General features: G+C 37.8%; 1 protein-coding gene across 3 annotated transcripts in view; it reads right to left on the bottom strand.

Annotated features, from left to right (window-relative positions):
* The window catches only part of PRKG1 (protein kinase cGMP-dependent 1), a 1107834-nt gene that overhangs the window by 783897 nt on the left and 310465 nt on the right, over positions 1-13472 (bottom strand). The gene's annotated exons all lie outside the window — the stretch shown is intronic.

Raw genomic sequence — 13472 nt, 5'->3', positions numbered from 1 at the left:
CGGTAACACTTCCTTGACCATGGACCTTTATAACAGAATTTACTTCAACCCAAGGAGTTTAGATCCCTTCAACAGTCTTAGAAAAAGACTTCTATAACCTAAAAATTTGCTTGCCTACCTGCCGTGACTCAAAGATCTCTATCTCATTCCATCCCTTCCCTACCATCTGCCAGGTGCATATTGGTCCATTCTACTACTTGGTAAGCCCCATTCTTTTTTTTTTTCTTTCTTTCTTTTTTTCAATTCTTTTCTGTTGCTGTTGAAGTATAGTCAGTTTACAATGCTGTGTCAATTTCTGGCATACAGCATAATGTTTTAGTCATACATGTATATACTTATGCTTGCTTTCATATACTTTTTCATTATAGGTTACTCAAGATAATAGAATATCATTCCCTGTGCTATAGAGTAGAAACTTGTTTATCATCCTGCTGTGGTTCCTTTTTTATGTTTCCAGTTGAAGATCTTTTTTGCTAGGTTCCAGTCTCTCTCTCTCTCTCTCTTTTTTTTTTTTTCTTGAGGGTTGTTTAGCAGTCAGTTTTGCTTCAGGAGATGAGCTTGAGTCCTACTACTTCACTGTCTTGACCGGAAATCTTTTAAGCCTCATCCTAACAGAGCAGACTAATTCAACCCAGCCAAGATTTACCTAGTTCCTGCCATTTCCAGGCAGTTATACTGTATCTCGGAGTACCACGATCATTAAAATAGTCTCCTCCTTTAACAAACATTTATGGAAAGTGTACCATATGCTAGGTTCTGTGGCACAATAGGGAATATGAATAAGGGCTCCTAGCTTTAAGGAACTGATAATCTAATAGATGTGCTCACCGAAATCCCCAACTACAAGCAACAGTGCAAGGCCTAGAGGTAGGCATACGGTGCTGCAGGAGTCCTGGGAATTTTTCCTTGGCCCAGCTGGCAAGAGATGGAGGTTGGAAAGAGTCAAGAAAGGTTACCTAGGGGACCGTTTATCTAAAATGTATACTGAAAAGCAGAATTAGAGACACACGTACAAGGTATGGGGATTGACCAGAGTAGAAGTGAGGGGGGAAATGTCAACAGAACAGCCTACCAATAGCACTTGAATTGTGTTCTAAAGTACAGATAACGGTGCACCAGATAGAAGGGGCAGAGGAAAGGAAGTGGATGGAGAAGGCATTAGGGGTGGGAGGGAGGGAAACACAAAGACCTGAAAATACAGCACGTTTTGGTAATGACTATTCAGAAAACCATGAGGATCTGAGAGCTGATGGGCTCTAAGGGATGATTTATTCTGCGTACACATGGACAGATGAGTATCGCATGGACAGCCTTTGGGAGCAACATGTAAAGCCAATTTTCTATCTTGGACCTCATAGAATTTTTTCTCCCCGTGCATGGACAGTATATACGATTGTTTGACCCAGAACAGTGACGTTACTAATGGCTCCTCTTAAACAAAAACAGAAAGAATTGTGATTGTTTTTTCATGAACGCTTCTGTTTCATCTCCATCTGCATACTAGAATCTTTTCTTCGCCTTTACAACGATCTTTGCCACCAACACAGTAGCAAAGCTTTAAAATAAAACTCTGGAGGTGTACAGTGTGCGGCTGCTGCCTACTAAGCCAAATTCTATCACGGGAGGAAAAATGTTATTGTCATAACGAAGACAGAAAGAAGAAATGTGCAGGTTTAGCAGGGGCCGGCTATATTAAGAAGCGCTAACATTAGCAGTTGCTGTAACTCGGGTTTTTCCCACCCTGTTGCCTGCAGAAAGAATCTGCAGTTCTATCACTGTGAAAACACGGGTGTCAAGAAAATCCCATTCACAGCCTAATTGTGATGGTGGCATCTACAGTCTCGCCTTCTACTGTCATCGGGAATATCTGCAAAGACAACACCCATCAAAGGCTAGGCTCCTGTGTTAGTAAAACCCTAGGCAATTTTGTCTTTATCTTCTCACTAACTGGATGACCTTTAACAACAACAACAAAAAATTCCAGGTCCAGTTTTATTTTTTCCAACTTCCACAGGACAATCTTTCCAGAAAGGGAAAAAAAAAACAACCTCAGGTAGGGAGGGCTTGTCTCATGCTCTCAGGCTGGTTATAACTTCACTGAGCCTATTAGTCTTCCTTTCAGGAAGGGGGAAAAGCAACAACAAAAGCTCTTCCCTGATTAATGTTTCATCATTGATTTAACTCTGGCATCCAGGAAAAGGAGCACCACATGGCGGAGAAAGCACGGCAGACTACAAAGGATATTTCTATTAAGAACCTACAGAACAATCTTGGACAAGTCACGATATATATGTGATTCCACTTTCCCTTCTGCAAAGTCTGAAAAAGCATCCTTTTGGAATGTTCAAAGGAATTAAAAACCACAAATGAGTCACTTTACATTTCCAAGATGTCTTTAAAGAATGTAAACAAAGCTAAAAGACTGAGGAATTCTGGAATTTTATATTACAGGCCTGCAAAATATAAACGGGAACAATGTTAGTAATAGCAAACACTGTCCTTTACTGAGGACTTAACTATATGCTAGACACCATGCTAAGCAGTTTACAGGGGTATTATTTGATTACGTGATTAAACAGTCCCATGGGGTAGCCATCCACTTATAGATTTAAAAAAATTAAGGTTTAGTAATGTCAAAAATCATATGGTTAATAAGTGGAGGGGTCAGACCTCATGTCCATGTGTCTGATTCTGAAGACTGTGCTGTCACTCCTGCACCCTTTGATACCATGTTCAGGGAGAAGGTCCCTTCAGCTCTTAGCGTCTGAGCCTACACAGCACAGGGTGAAGGACCCTTTGTCAGTTTCCTGATCTCTCTGTTCAAGAGACAAGTCCTATGTGTGGTTTCCTCACTCCCCACCCAAAGATTTTCAGTTCACTTTGGGAACACATGATAAATCATCCCTTCTGTTATGCAACATAGGTATAACTCCTTCACGTTTTTATACTAGAAAGATCTGAAAATAGTAGCTTTGATCAGATTCATAGATTGACTAGTGACTATCTGAAAGGGATGTTTGAGAGGTAAAAATTATACAACCTGGGGAATAAAGTGGGACATCCATGATTGGAAATAGGGTGTTAAATAGATTCCTCGGACTTAAGAGTCTCTAGTGATTTCTTTACACCTGGTATACCATATTGTCTGATGATAACCATGTACCTCATAAATGAAATTTTAAAATCTCAGTTCACTGATAAAAAAATATGGAATAGAAAAGGAGGCATTTAACATCTCATCTGAGTTACAAAAGGCAGACCCACTCCCTCCCCACCATGATATTTGCCTGATATCTCCTGCGTTCAGTTTTCCCTCATCATCTACGGTAGCACATTGGAACACTGGCACCTATAATGGCCTTGTAGTTAAGTCAAGATGGGAACTGGCTGAGGCCATGTGAGTCTGACAGGCTGGGTTCACATCACCGCTCCGGCTTCAAGGTGGAACCTTGGGCAGTCATTCCAATGTCCTGACCTTCTGCTTCTGCACCCCTACAACCCTGATGACAAGAGCACCTCACAGGATTAAATCAGACAGTGAACTCAGCACAGTTGTGCTCCAGAATGACGTATGGTTCTTATTATATGACCCTAAGGTTTAATCTTTTCCTCTCCTTAGCACCATGGTATTTATGTTCCTTACATTTATAATTATCCATCTGCATCTTGCCTTTTCAGTGGAGAGCAGGCTCATTTAGAGAAGGAGGTGTGCATTATAAATCTCTGATATTATCTGTCCAGTTTAGTGGATCCTTATATTTCCTGGAACAGCCTGAGAATGGTGTATCTTGAGGGAATGTGTATCCTGCTTAAAAACATACACATACACACACAACGAATATCAACTCCAAACAGACAATTCCATATTTTCTGTGTATAAAATATAAAGTGTCTTATTCAGGATTTTAGAAAACAGAATTTGCATCTTAGCAAATACCAAGCTTTGACAAGTAGGTCAGGAATAGCAGAATGGTTCTGAACTGTCACCTTGACAAGAGGTCAATGAGCATGCACCTCAATTACATGTCATGGCATGTAAGAAACACAAATCTGTAGTCTCCCACAAAAAATGCACAAACACACACTCTTCTGGGACTTGCAGGAGAAACCTCCAGGAGCAAGTGTAAGATGTGCCACTGCAGGCAGGTTAGTTTACACCTCTGAGTCTAAAACTCATCAGTAGAGGGGAGATAATACAGAGCTTAACCTCCGCTGTGGTGGGAGACTCAGATCATCCCTGTAAAGAACTGCGCACCTGGCCTGCCTTACGGTAAGAGTTTAATTAACATCACCTCACCATGGGGTTGAGTATAATGTCACCGAGTGAGCTGTTTTCTGTTCTGCTAGCTCTGGATTCCACCTGCTACTAGTGAGTAGATTTTCACTAGCCTCAATCATACCATACAGGGGAAAAAACGAATAAAGAGCTTAGAAACCCCGACACAAATCAAAGGAATTCCAATGTTGTGACAGACCAGTCATAGTGAAAGGTGGGTGCAGTACACTTCACTCTACTTTTCCTACTGATGGGATCTGTCAGAACAGGCAGCAATGCTGGAGGTAAGTGCATTAGATTCACATTAGAACAAGAAATGAGACCCCAATCAGGTTCTCACTGGATTCCCCTGGGGCCTCACTACAGGTCAATACTTACAGGTCAAGAGCAGAAGTATCACCTTCCAAGTGAAGAATATCTAGTTAAAATATTAAAAAAGGAAGCTTAATTTCTTCAGTGGATAAACATCCTCATGTACAATCTCTAGCAGGCTTATTTTATGTTTTTAGGGAAGATTCATTCTCAGTGAAGAAGGTTAAGAGTAAAATTCCTAGGCAATGACATTGATTAGTAACAGGTTGCCTTAAGATAGAGGTAAAAATACATAAATCCTTTGAAAAGTTACATTTTGAATTAAAAGGTTATACATTTAATTTGTTGCACATCTTAAGATGCTTCTCCGCAGAAGTACTCTTAACAGGGAGATTTACCATATATGCAGGCTCAGGGGGAGGAGGCTGTGTGTGGGAGGCAGGGTCCAGCATGAACTTGGTGTCTGACCAGGAGCAGACTTTGGTGTAAAATTTCTTTTCATAATTTTTTTTCTTTCTGTGATAAGTTTATTAAATTTTAAACTGAGACTTAGAGTGGCTTTCTCTTAAGTTGTCTGTTTTCTCCCCAAACTGTGTTGAGTTTGATATACTAGTAAGACACACCCTGTTTGGCCAATGGGTCTTTATATTTCCTGGTCCACCACTGAGAATCCCTGGAAAGAATGTCTATCCCATCTAAGAAGTACAGTTTAAATAATCATAAGTGATTTTGTTAATCCTACCAAATGTTTTCATTTTAGACTCAGAGACGCCAGTAAACAAGTTCAACTAGAAGTCCGCAGAAGGAATAAGAAAGTTTCTTTGAAAATCAATAGCAAACTATCACATTTTCATTAAAAATAACATTACCAGTTTTTTCTCCAAAGGGGAGTACTATCTGGCTGGTCATTCAACAACTACTGTCTAGCAATTCATTCACAAGGTCAAGTTTCATAAATGTACTGCGTCTCAGGAACTGAGGTATTTGCAGTGTCCACGTCTTGTCAGGGTGCACACTGTAGATTGCTCACTGCCCCCTGATGCCTTCCCTCCTCCAAGCTTCCCCATTGTTAAAAGAATCCTAAATTGACTCATATATCCACTCTGCTTCAACATGCTGCAGGGTAAGATGTTCAACCCCAGTTCCAAGAGTATATATTCATTAGTCTAAGATAATTAGTGTGTTGAGATTCCTCTGGTTATGTGTACTGATTAAAGAGAGGGCACGTATTCTAAGTTGTCATGACGATGGGGAAAAGCTGCTCTTCCTGCTTCTTTTCTGAACAGGGAAGTATGTGGCCTCAGTGGTCATTGGCACTAATCTTGTGGCCTTGAGAATAACCAGATTCAGGAAGGTGCCAATGCTGAGAGAGGCAGAGCGGTGACGATGGAAAGAATTTGGGTCCTTGGCAACATCACTGAGCTGCTGACTGGATCAAGCCTTGAAGTCCACTTTATTTTTGGAAAGTGATTTTTGTTATTGAAGCAGAAGGTTTGAGTGAGGAAGTTTGTTGTGTTACTTTCAGTCAAAAGTATTCCATTGTTTTCACTGGAAAGAGATTAGACAGGATTTTAAGTCTGCATCCAATAAGAGAGCCTCACACATATGAGGAAGAAGTTAGACATGACGAGGTAATATTCTATGTCCAGAGTCCCAAACTACCATTTCATTATAAGTAGAAAGTATCACCTAAAATCAAGTCTGTCTAACAGATGTTAAATTTAGTGAAGTTATATTCATGCAGAAAATATAATTTTGATAACCAGAAAAGTGATACCATTTTAGTATTATTTCTTCATAACAAGCCATGACATAAGGTATCACATCTCTTAAGTCATTCTATCTTTGACTCTGGGTACCCTAACAGAAGAATATGTGCCCCTCAAATTAGCAATTATGCTATAAAAAGTCATACAGGAAAGAGTTGTTTGGTTTCATTTAGATCACTGCATTCTCTCAAAATTTCACTTAAATATTTCTGTTAAAAGTTTAGATATCACCTTAATTTCTTTATTAAGAAGTGGGAACAACAGTAATTCCTATAAATCTCATTAGAATGTTGGAAGCATTAGAAATAATTAAATACGTAAAATACATTTTGCTCCTAAAAGACACACTTACATTTACCTTCAAATAAAACACAACCACAAGACCATTAAAAAAATGAACAACATAGATATACGTTGTTACTTTAAAGGCCATGTCTTGTTCCTTTTTTTAAAACCCAATTCCATGCTGGTCCAAAGTTTAAAATACATTACCGGAAAACAAAATTCCACAATGATCACTAACTAATGTCTTGGAATTCAACCTGCAGTTGTCAGAATTAATTTAGACCAAACACAAAGCAGGTATTAAAGTGACAGCTATTGGAAACATCATACTCAGAGCAAGCTAACAGTGATGAAATGATCAAACAGCAGTTTGTAACACCAAGTGGACTTCCATAGAAGAAGGGAAATTAAATACGGCAGAGAACTAAAAGGTTTGAAAATGTTATTTAATACACTAATGTAATCTTTGCCCATGATAATCTCCAGAGGAAACACCAGTAACTCTCCTGCTGAAATCAAGGACAAGATCTGGAACTCACAGTTGACAGTTCACCAGGATTCCAAACTGCCTCGCAGCATGGCCTTTGTCACACTGTACTGTGATTGTGTACTCGCCTGTTCTTCTCCTTGGCTTAAATTCTTAAAATGAGGAACTGTCTTTTATCTTTCTATCCATGATGAAGAGCAGACTGTCTGGCACAAAGTACATGCTTAATAAATGAATGAAAAATGAAGAAATAAACATTCAGGCTTGTACGGAGCCATTAAAGCTCTCATCAAGGGTAAGGCTATTTCACTTCCTTGCCTGTTTTATGCTGTTTGCTTTTTCTAAACAAGACGAACTCTGGGATTTTTCAATCTGCCTTTCTAGAGCTCATGAGTAACCACAAAGATGATTATAACCTGATCGATACTTCAAAAAGCCTATTAGAAGCTACATATTTACTTCCAATTAAATATCCCGTTGCTGACTATATATCCTATGGTTTTGCTTTAGGCCGGGATTATATCATCTGAGCATTGTAACTTCAACCTGTGCTGCTCAGAAGTCCTCATTAACAGTTACCTACAACTGATTAATTAAAAATGGGCAACAGATTCACCATTACTTAGGAAACACAGTTTTGCAGGCAATAATATTTCAAAACATGAGGTCCATCCAGTGGAAGAAGATGTAAAAAGACCTGAAAGCACTTGGATTATCATTCAGGTCAGCAAAGAGTTTGCTGTAAGTTAAGAAATAATTTATAAAATAAGGTAACTTAGTATCCTTTTATTTGAAAACTTGATATTCTAAGATTCACATATTTTAAAGTTTTCTGTCGGATCCGGTACCCATGCCTTTGTTCTCTGGTTATATTACTCCAATAACTGCTAATTATTATTGTTTCTGAAGTCACCAAAAGCAACCTTGGAAAGGCAGACTAACGAGTGCACCTATTAGTCTGTAAGAAACTATCAAAATTTTAAAAAAGAGTTGTTACTTGTGTCTGCATATAACTTCACAAACAAATTGCAGAAACCCCAGTGTCCTGATTGAGCATGGATTTTGTAGACCAATTAGTATGAAATGCAATTTGCACTAATTCATCAGGGGCAAAGGGAGCATGAAATTATCTTGACTTGTTAATTTAGCATTTTACAGTAAATTGCTCATATCGAGTATTTTTCCCAGGGGTAATAATGCTCCCTTGTTATAGGAAGACAATCTAGGCAGTAACATCATGAAATTTCTCTTCAAATCCCCATTTTATATTACATTTCAAGATGGGTGGGAAAAAAAATTGAGGACAGCTTGTACCCACATCACTCATTAGATCTCTCTCCCCCTGGTATGGAGTCATCTCTGTAGTCATCTTGTCGATCACTGTTCATGTGCTTTTGACCCCAACTGACTAAGCTAGAATCACCACCTATGCAGAGCAATTGAGATTTTGGTAGATAGACATTGTACCTCAATTTCCTAATACTCAAGCCCTGAGTGGGTCCACAGGGTAGAAATATTCAGAAGAAAGAGCCATAACTTTAAGACACACAGACTTCCTGCCAGCACACACTATCTAGGCTTTTAAATATCCTTTTAGTATGTACTTATCCTTTAGTACCTTTTATCTGGGCTCCTTTTAGTATCAAAAGGCATCCACCAGTCAATCCCACTGAGTTGCTAGGCACTGTGGAAGGTACACTTAGCTGCTTATGAGGAGCACTTTAGAGGTAATACAAAGCCTCGTGCTTCAAATCGATTCCCCTGTACCCTGGCTGAGCCACCCGGAGAAACACAACCCTGCTCCGCGTATTCAACCAACAAAGAAAGCCTTTGTTTATTGAAGGCCAACCTCACATTAAGGTGCTAGGTAGCAGTAACATATATTCCCTGCATAGATTTCTGTGAAGTCATAATATGTGAAAAATTAAGTGAAAATAACTTATAAACTACACATTTTAAAAAATATGATATTCTTATTGTCCATTTTATGCAACTGCATGGGTAAGATATCTACAGAACTAAATATTATATAATATTAAATATGCTTTTTTATACCAAAGAATTACTTTAAATAAAAGTGGTAGAAAATTTTATCATCATGTTTTTGACAGATATTTTACTTCGGTTACTGGCTTCATAGATACACGAGGCAGGTGAAATTGCATAATGCCTGCTGTGCCCAGTGCCCCGTTCTAACGGAAATACGTGCGCAGTTGACCTCACAGATGACAGGGCAGTGAAGGGCATCTGGTCCAACACTAGCCAAACTAGCAGTTAACTAACAGGACAACACCCTCTCCCCAGAGCTTGAACTGGAATCTAGAGAATCAAGTTAGGTCACCGTGGGGACAGAAGACAAAAAGACACACAAGCAAGAGTGTAAACAACAGGAGTAACTGACTCATGTTCCTGAAAAAGATTCGTATGCTGAGGAGGGAAGGAGGTAACATAGGAGCTCGTGTGGCAGCAAATTTGGGGCATATGTTGAACCAGTTCAGTCTCTTTGAAGCCCAAATGTATAGTAGCTTCTCTTTTTTCCTGTGAAGTCCAGTTTAGCCCCTGGATTCCTATGCAGGATGGCCAGAGGGTCATGTTTCTTGTCTTTTTTCTTTGCACATGTTTTCTCATGGATAATCCCCTCCCAATTTTTAATCAAAAGACTTAATGTTACTGTAGCACAAAGGAATCTAATGCAGATGAACCCAGAGAATGAACTCTGAACACTTTTTATTTACATCATTTAAAACTGCTTTGCTTTAGGAAAAGAAGCAGTAAATATAATTACTTATATGGTGGAGGGGGCACATAAGGCTACTTTGATTCTTTGACTCCATTACCTGTTGTATTATTTGAGATAACTGCTAATCTACTAGACAGTATAAATAAAATCTACTTGTTTGTGATAGCCAAATACAGAAGTGACTAGGATAAAAATGAGGTCTGTATATGACATAGTAAAATTTAAACAGATCAAAAAAATCGAATTAAATGTGACGACTCAGGACTTTGATACGGATTTAGGAAGGAGTCCAGGAAATTTTGAACTGGCCAACAAACAAGTTCCTGATCCTTACTCTAATGTTTTATTTCACTTAAAGATTGTCATGTTTCCCCAAGTTCCATGTCTCTTAGAAACTTTAGTTATATCTTGTCTTTTCTGTGGGATTTCTCTGTCTACAGAGGTGAAAAGAATTGAACTATTTTTCTTAATCTCTTAAAACATTTCTCTGTAGAGATGTTTTTCTAATCCTAAAATGAGAATCCCTTTGTAACATAGGTTGGACACAAATACCCGCTGTTGTACGCATCCATGAAAACTCACCCCCCATCTCCTCTTGCCAGTCCTACAGATAACCTTTAGGGGTCCTTGCCTTATTCTAAGAGGGGATGTGGGGACCATCATGCTGGGATTTAAGATGAAATCAGGGAGGGCCTCTGGACTAGAAATATGTCACCCTCACTCCTGCCCTCTCTTTCGTCTCTAATACCTGATACTCTACCCTTGGAACTCACTTATTCCTTTAAGTCACTGTGGACTCTTCCTCACTGAACATCAAGTGCCAGGAGGAGAAATACACCACATGCAATCACTCGTGGTTATAAGGGTTGAGAACAGCTATTCAGGTTCCCAGCCATGACACTGTCTAGGGGAGGAAACCCAAAGCCAAGAATACTGAGATACTGGACATAAGCAGGAGTGCCACACAGGGGTCAGAAGGAAAAAACTTTACCTCTGTCTGCTCTGCCGGCATCACACACAGCCTTTGCTCAGCCACAGGATGATAAAAATAACTTTGTGTTGACTTTTATAATACTAAATTTTAAAAGAATAACCTGGCTTCTCTTGCTAATACAATCCAATGAAGATAGACATTTAAGAAAATATTCACTGAAACGTGTGGCTGCTCTCTCTTTTTTTGAAACCAAATGCCAGATATACTGTCTATAAAATCCTCTGAAACACATCTCTTCCTTAGTCACCTTTTTCTAAATCCTTCTTTCCCTTAATTGACTCCAAGGCAATTTAAACACTAGAAGATATGTTTGAGGCAGCACACTGTGATTATAAAATATAGATGGTTTATGGAAATCAGTCTGGTTTTCTACCAAGTTCATGGAGCAGAGACTCTTTGGATGAATGGATATTTTGAAAAGTTCCTGGAAAAAGGTTCTGAGTTGGTTTTATTTTTTTTTTTTCATCAACAAACTGCGTGTGTATCTATGTGAGATACAGAGTTAATTACTGGGAATTTTGGTTTTCAACCTTAATATGGCTAAAGCGACCTCTTACCCTTACCCACCCCATCAGATTGTCAAATTCACCACATTTCAGGCACATGTTTTTAATGTGACTTCAGGTCCTCTTCATGGTTTTCTATTGATTTGAATGACAATTTTTTTCAAAGAAATATTCTTTAGCTATTTTTGCAAGCATTTCAGTGTTTAAAACTAGGTGTTATCTGAAGTCAGATAGGTTTAATGAAATGATAAGACATGTATTGGTTTGGCTCAGAAGTGATTTGTTTTGGTAATTTCTTTTCCTGGTAGAATATTATGCCTGGCTCATGACCTACAAGGAACTCTGCAATTCAAATCCAAATAGTTTTGAGTCTTTGCATATTCATGTATGTCTAACATGCATTATTATAGTAGCAAGTACTTTGAAATGAAATAAACATTTGGAAATTTGTAGGCATACAAACTGTGAACAAAAATACAATCTGAATATAGATTGAACTGAGAAGAGAGATGATTTAAAAAGATTAAATGATTCGAAATGAGTTTGGCAAAGCCCAAATCCTGTTCATCAGTTAAGTACAATAACTTCTTAGAACAATCTCTCAAAAACATATGGCTGAGAGTTATAAACATGTAAGAGCAGTTCAAGCTATCAGTGGAAACGATCAGAAAGTGATAGGTTTCTTTTGCTTAGACTACTTGGTATATACAAATGTCTTTAACCTGAAATAGTAAAATGAAGTCTAATGCTGCAAAGTTGGGCAGAATGAACTGGCAACTATTTCAAAAAGTCAATGGATAATTGCCCCTGTTTCTTCTGTAAAATTATTATAAACCTAGACTCTTCCAAGAGGCTTTTATTCCACTTGAAAGTAAATACAAAATTTCCATAGTGATGGAAGTATAAATTGCCACTTACTTCAGGAGATAAAAGCCTTAAAAATGTGATAACTTCTTGTCTCAGCAAGACTTCTAGGAATTAATCCTTAGGATATAATCATAGATGACCAGAGATTATGCAGTAAGAGTAATATTGACATTTTTTAAAATTAGTAAAGAACTGGAAAAATCCCAAATGTCAACGATAAGATATTTAAACCATGGTGCATTCATCACATGAATTCTCTGCAGCCTTTAGAATGATGATTCAGAAGAATATTTAATTACATGGGAAGGTGTTAATTATATACTTTAAATGAAAAGAATCATTTTATAAAGCAACATATGTCACATAAACCCATTAAATGGAAATGAGCATATACACAAATTACATATATTTATATTCATTTATATGTAAGAGGTTGAAAGGATGAACCAAAATGTTCACAGCAGTCATCCTTAGGTGGTGGTGTTTTATGTAATCTTGTATTTCTTTCTCCTCCTATTTTTAAAAATTTGCTACAATAAATGTATAATGATTTTCCAATACAACTCAAATTATTTCAAAAATATTAAAAAGCCAGAAAAAAGCTAAACTCAGGAGATTTGTTGGACTTCTGAAATAAATATTTCAAAATAAACCATGCTTTATTTCTCCTTCTTTTCTCAGAAACGTATGCATTTTTTGCACTTTCTGATGAAACCCTCTGGAGGACAATTTGAAAATATACAGCTTTCCTGCTGTGGATTATATGATGTTCCAAAATCAAGAGTCAGTCTCATATTTGGTCACTCAAAGCAAACACTTCATGAACTCAAACAACTCATTTGAGCTTTTTGGTAAGTGAAGAAGGAGGCCAAATAAAGTGTATTTCTTACATATTTCAAGTATTAAGGTTTTAAAGATCTTGTACAGAAAATAGAACTTAAAAGCAGACTGTGGCAATTAAGACTATGTATAGGAACTCTCTTCCTCCAATTTAATGAATACTTACATGTGCCAATGAAATAGATACATGCTTCTTAGGGCTTTTAAAACATGACCTATTAATAAGTTGGTCCTTTCTTAAGGCAATCATATTTCATTTTTCAATTTTTCAATTAGTCTTCAGGACAAACTTAGCATTGCTCTAGATATCTTTTGTGGCCAGTCTGTGAAAATCATTTTACAAAAGAGGAGCAGGAACCAAATTCTGTACACTATTAAATATTTCAACCTCAGGTC

This window comes from Camelus ferus, chromosome 11 (assembly GCF_009834535.1).
Source record: "Camelus ferus isolate YT-003-E chromosome 11, BCGSAC_Cfer_1.0, whole genome shotgun sequence".
NCBI classification, from domain to species: domain Eukaryota; kingdom Metazoa; phylum Chordata; class Mammalia; order Artiodactyla; family Camelidae; genus Camelus; species Camelus ferus.
The sequence above is the reverse complement of the archived record's forward strand: the minus strand, read 5'-3'. Positions and strand labels throughout refer to the sequence as shown.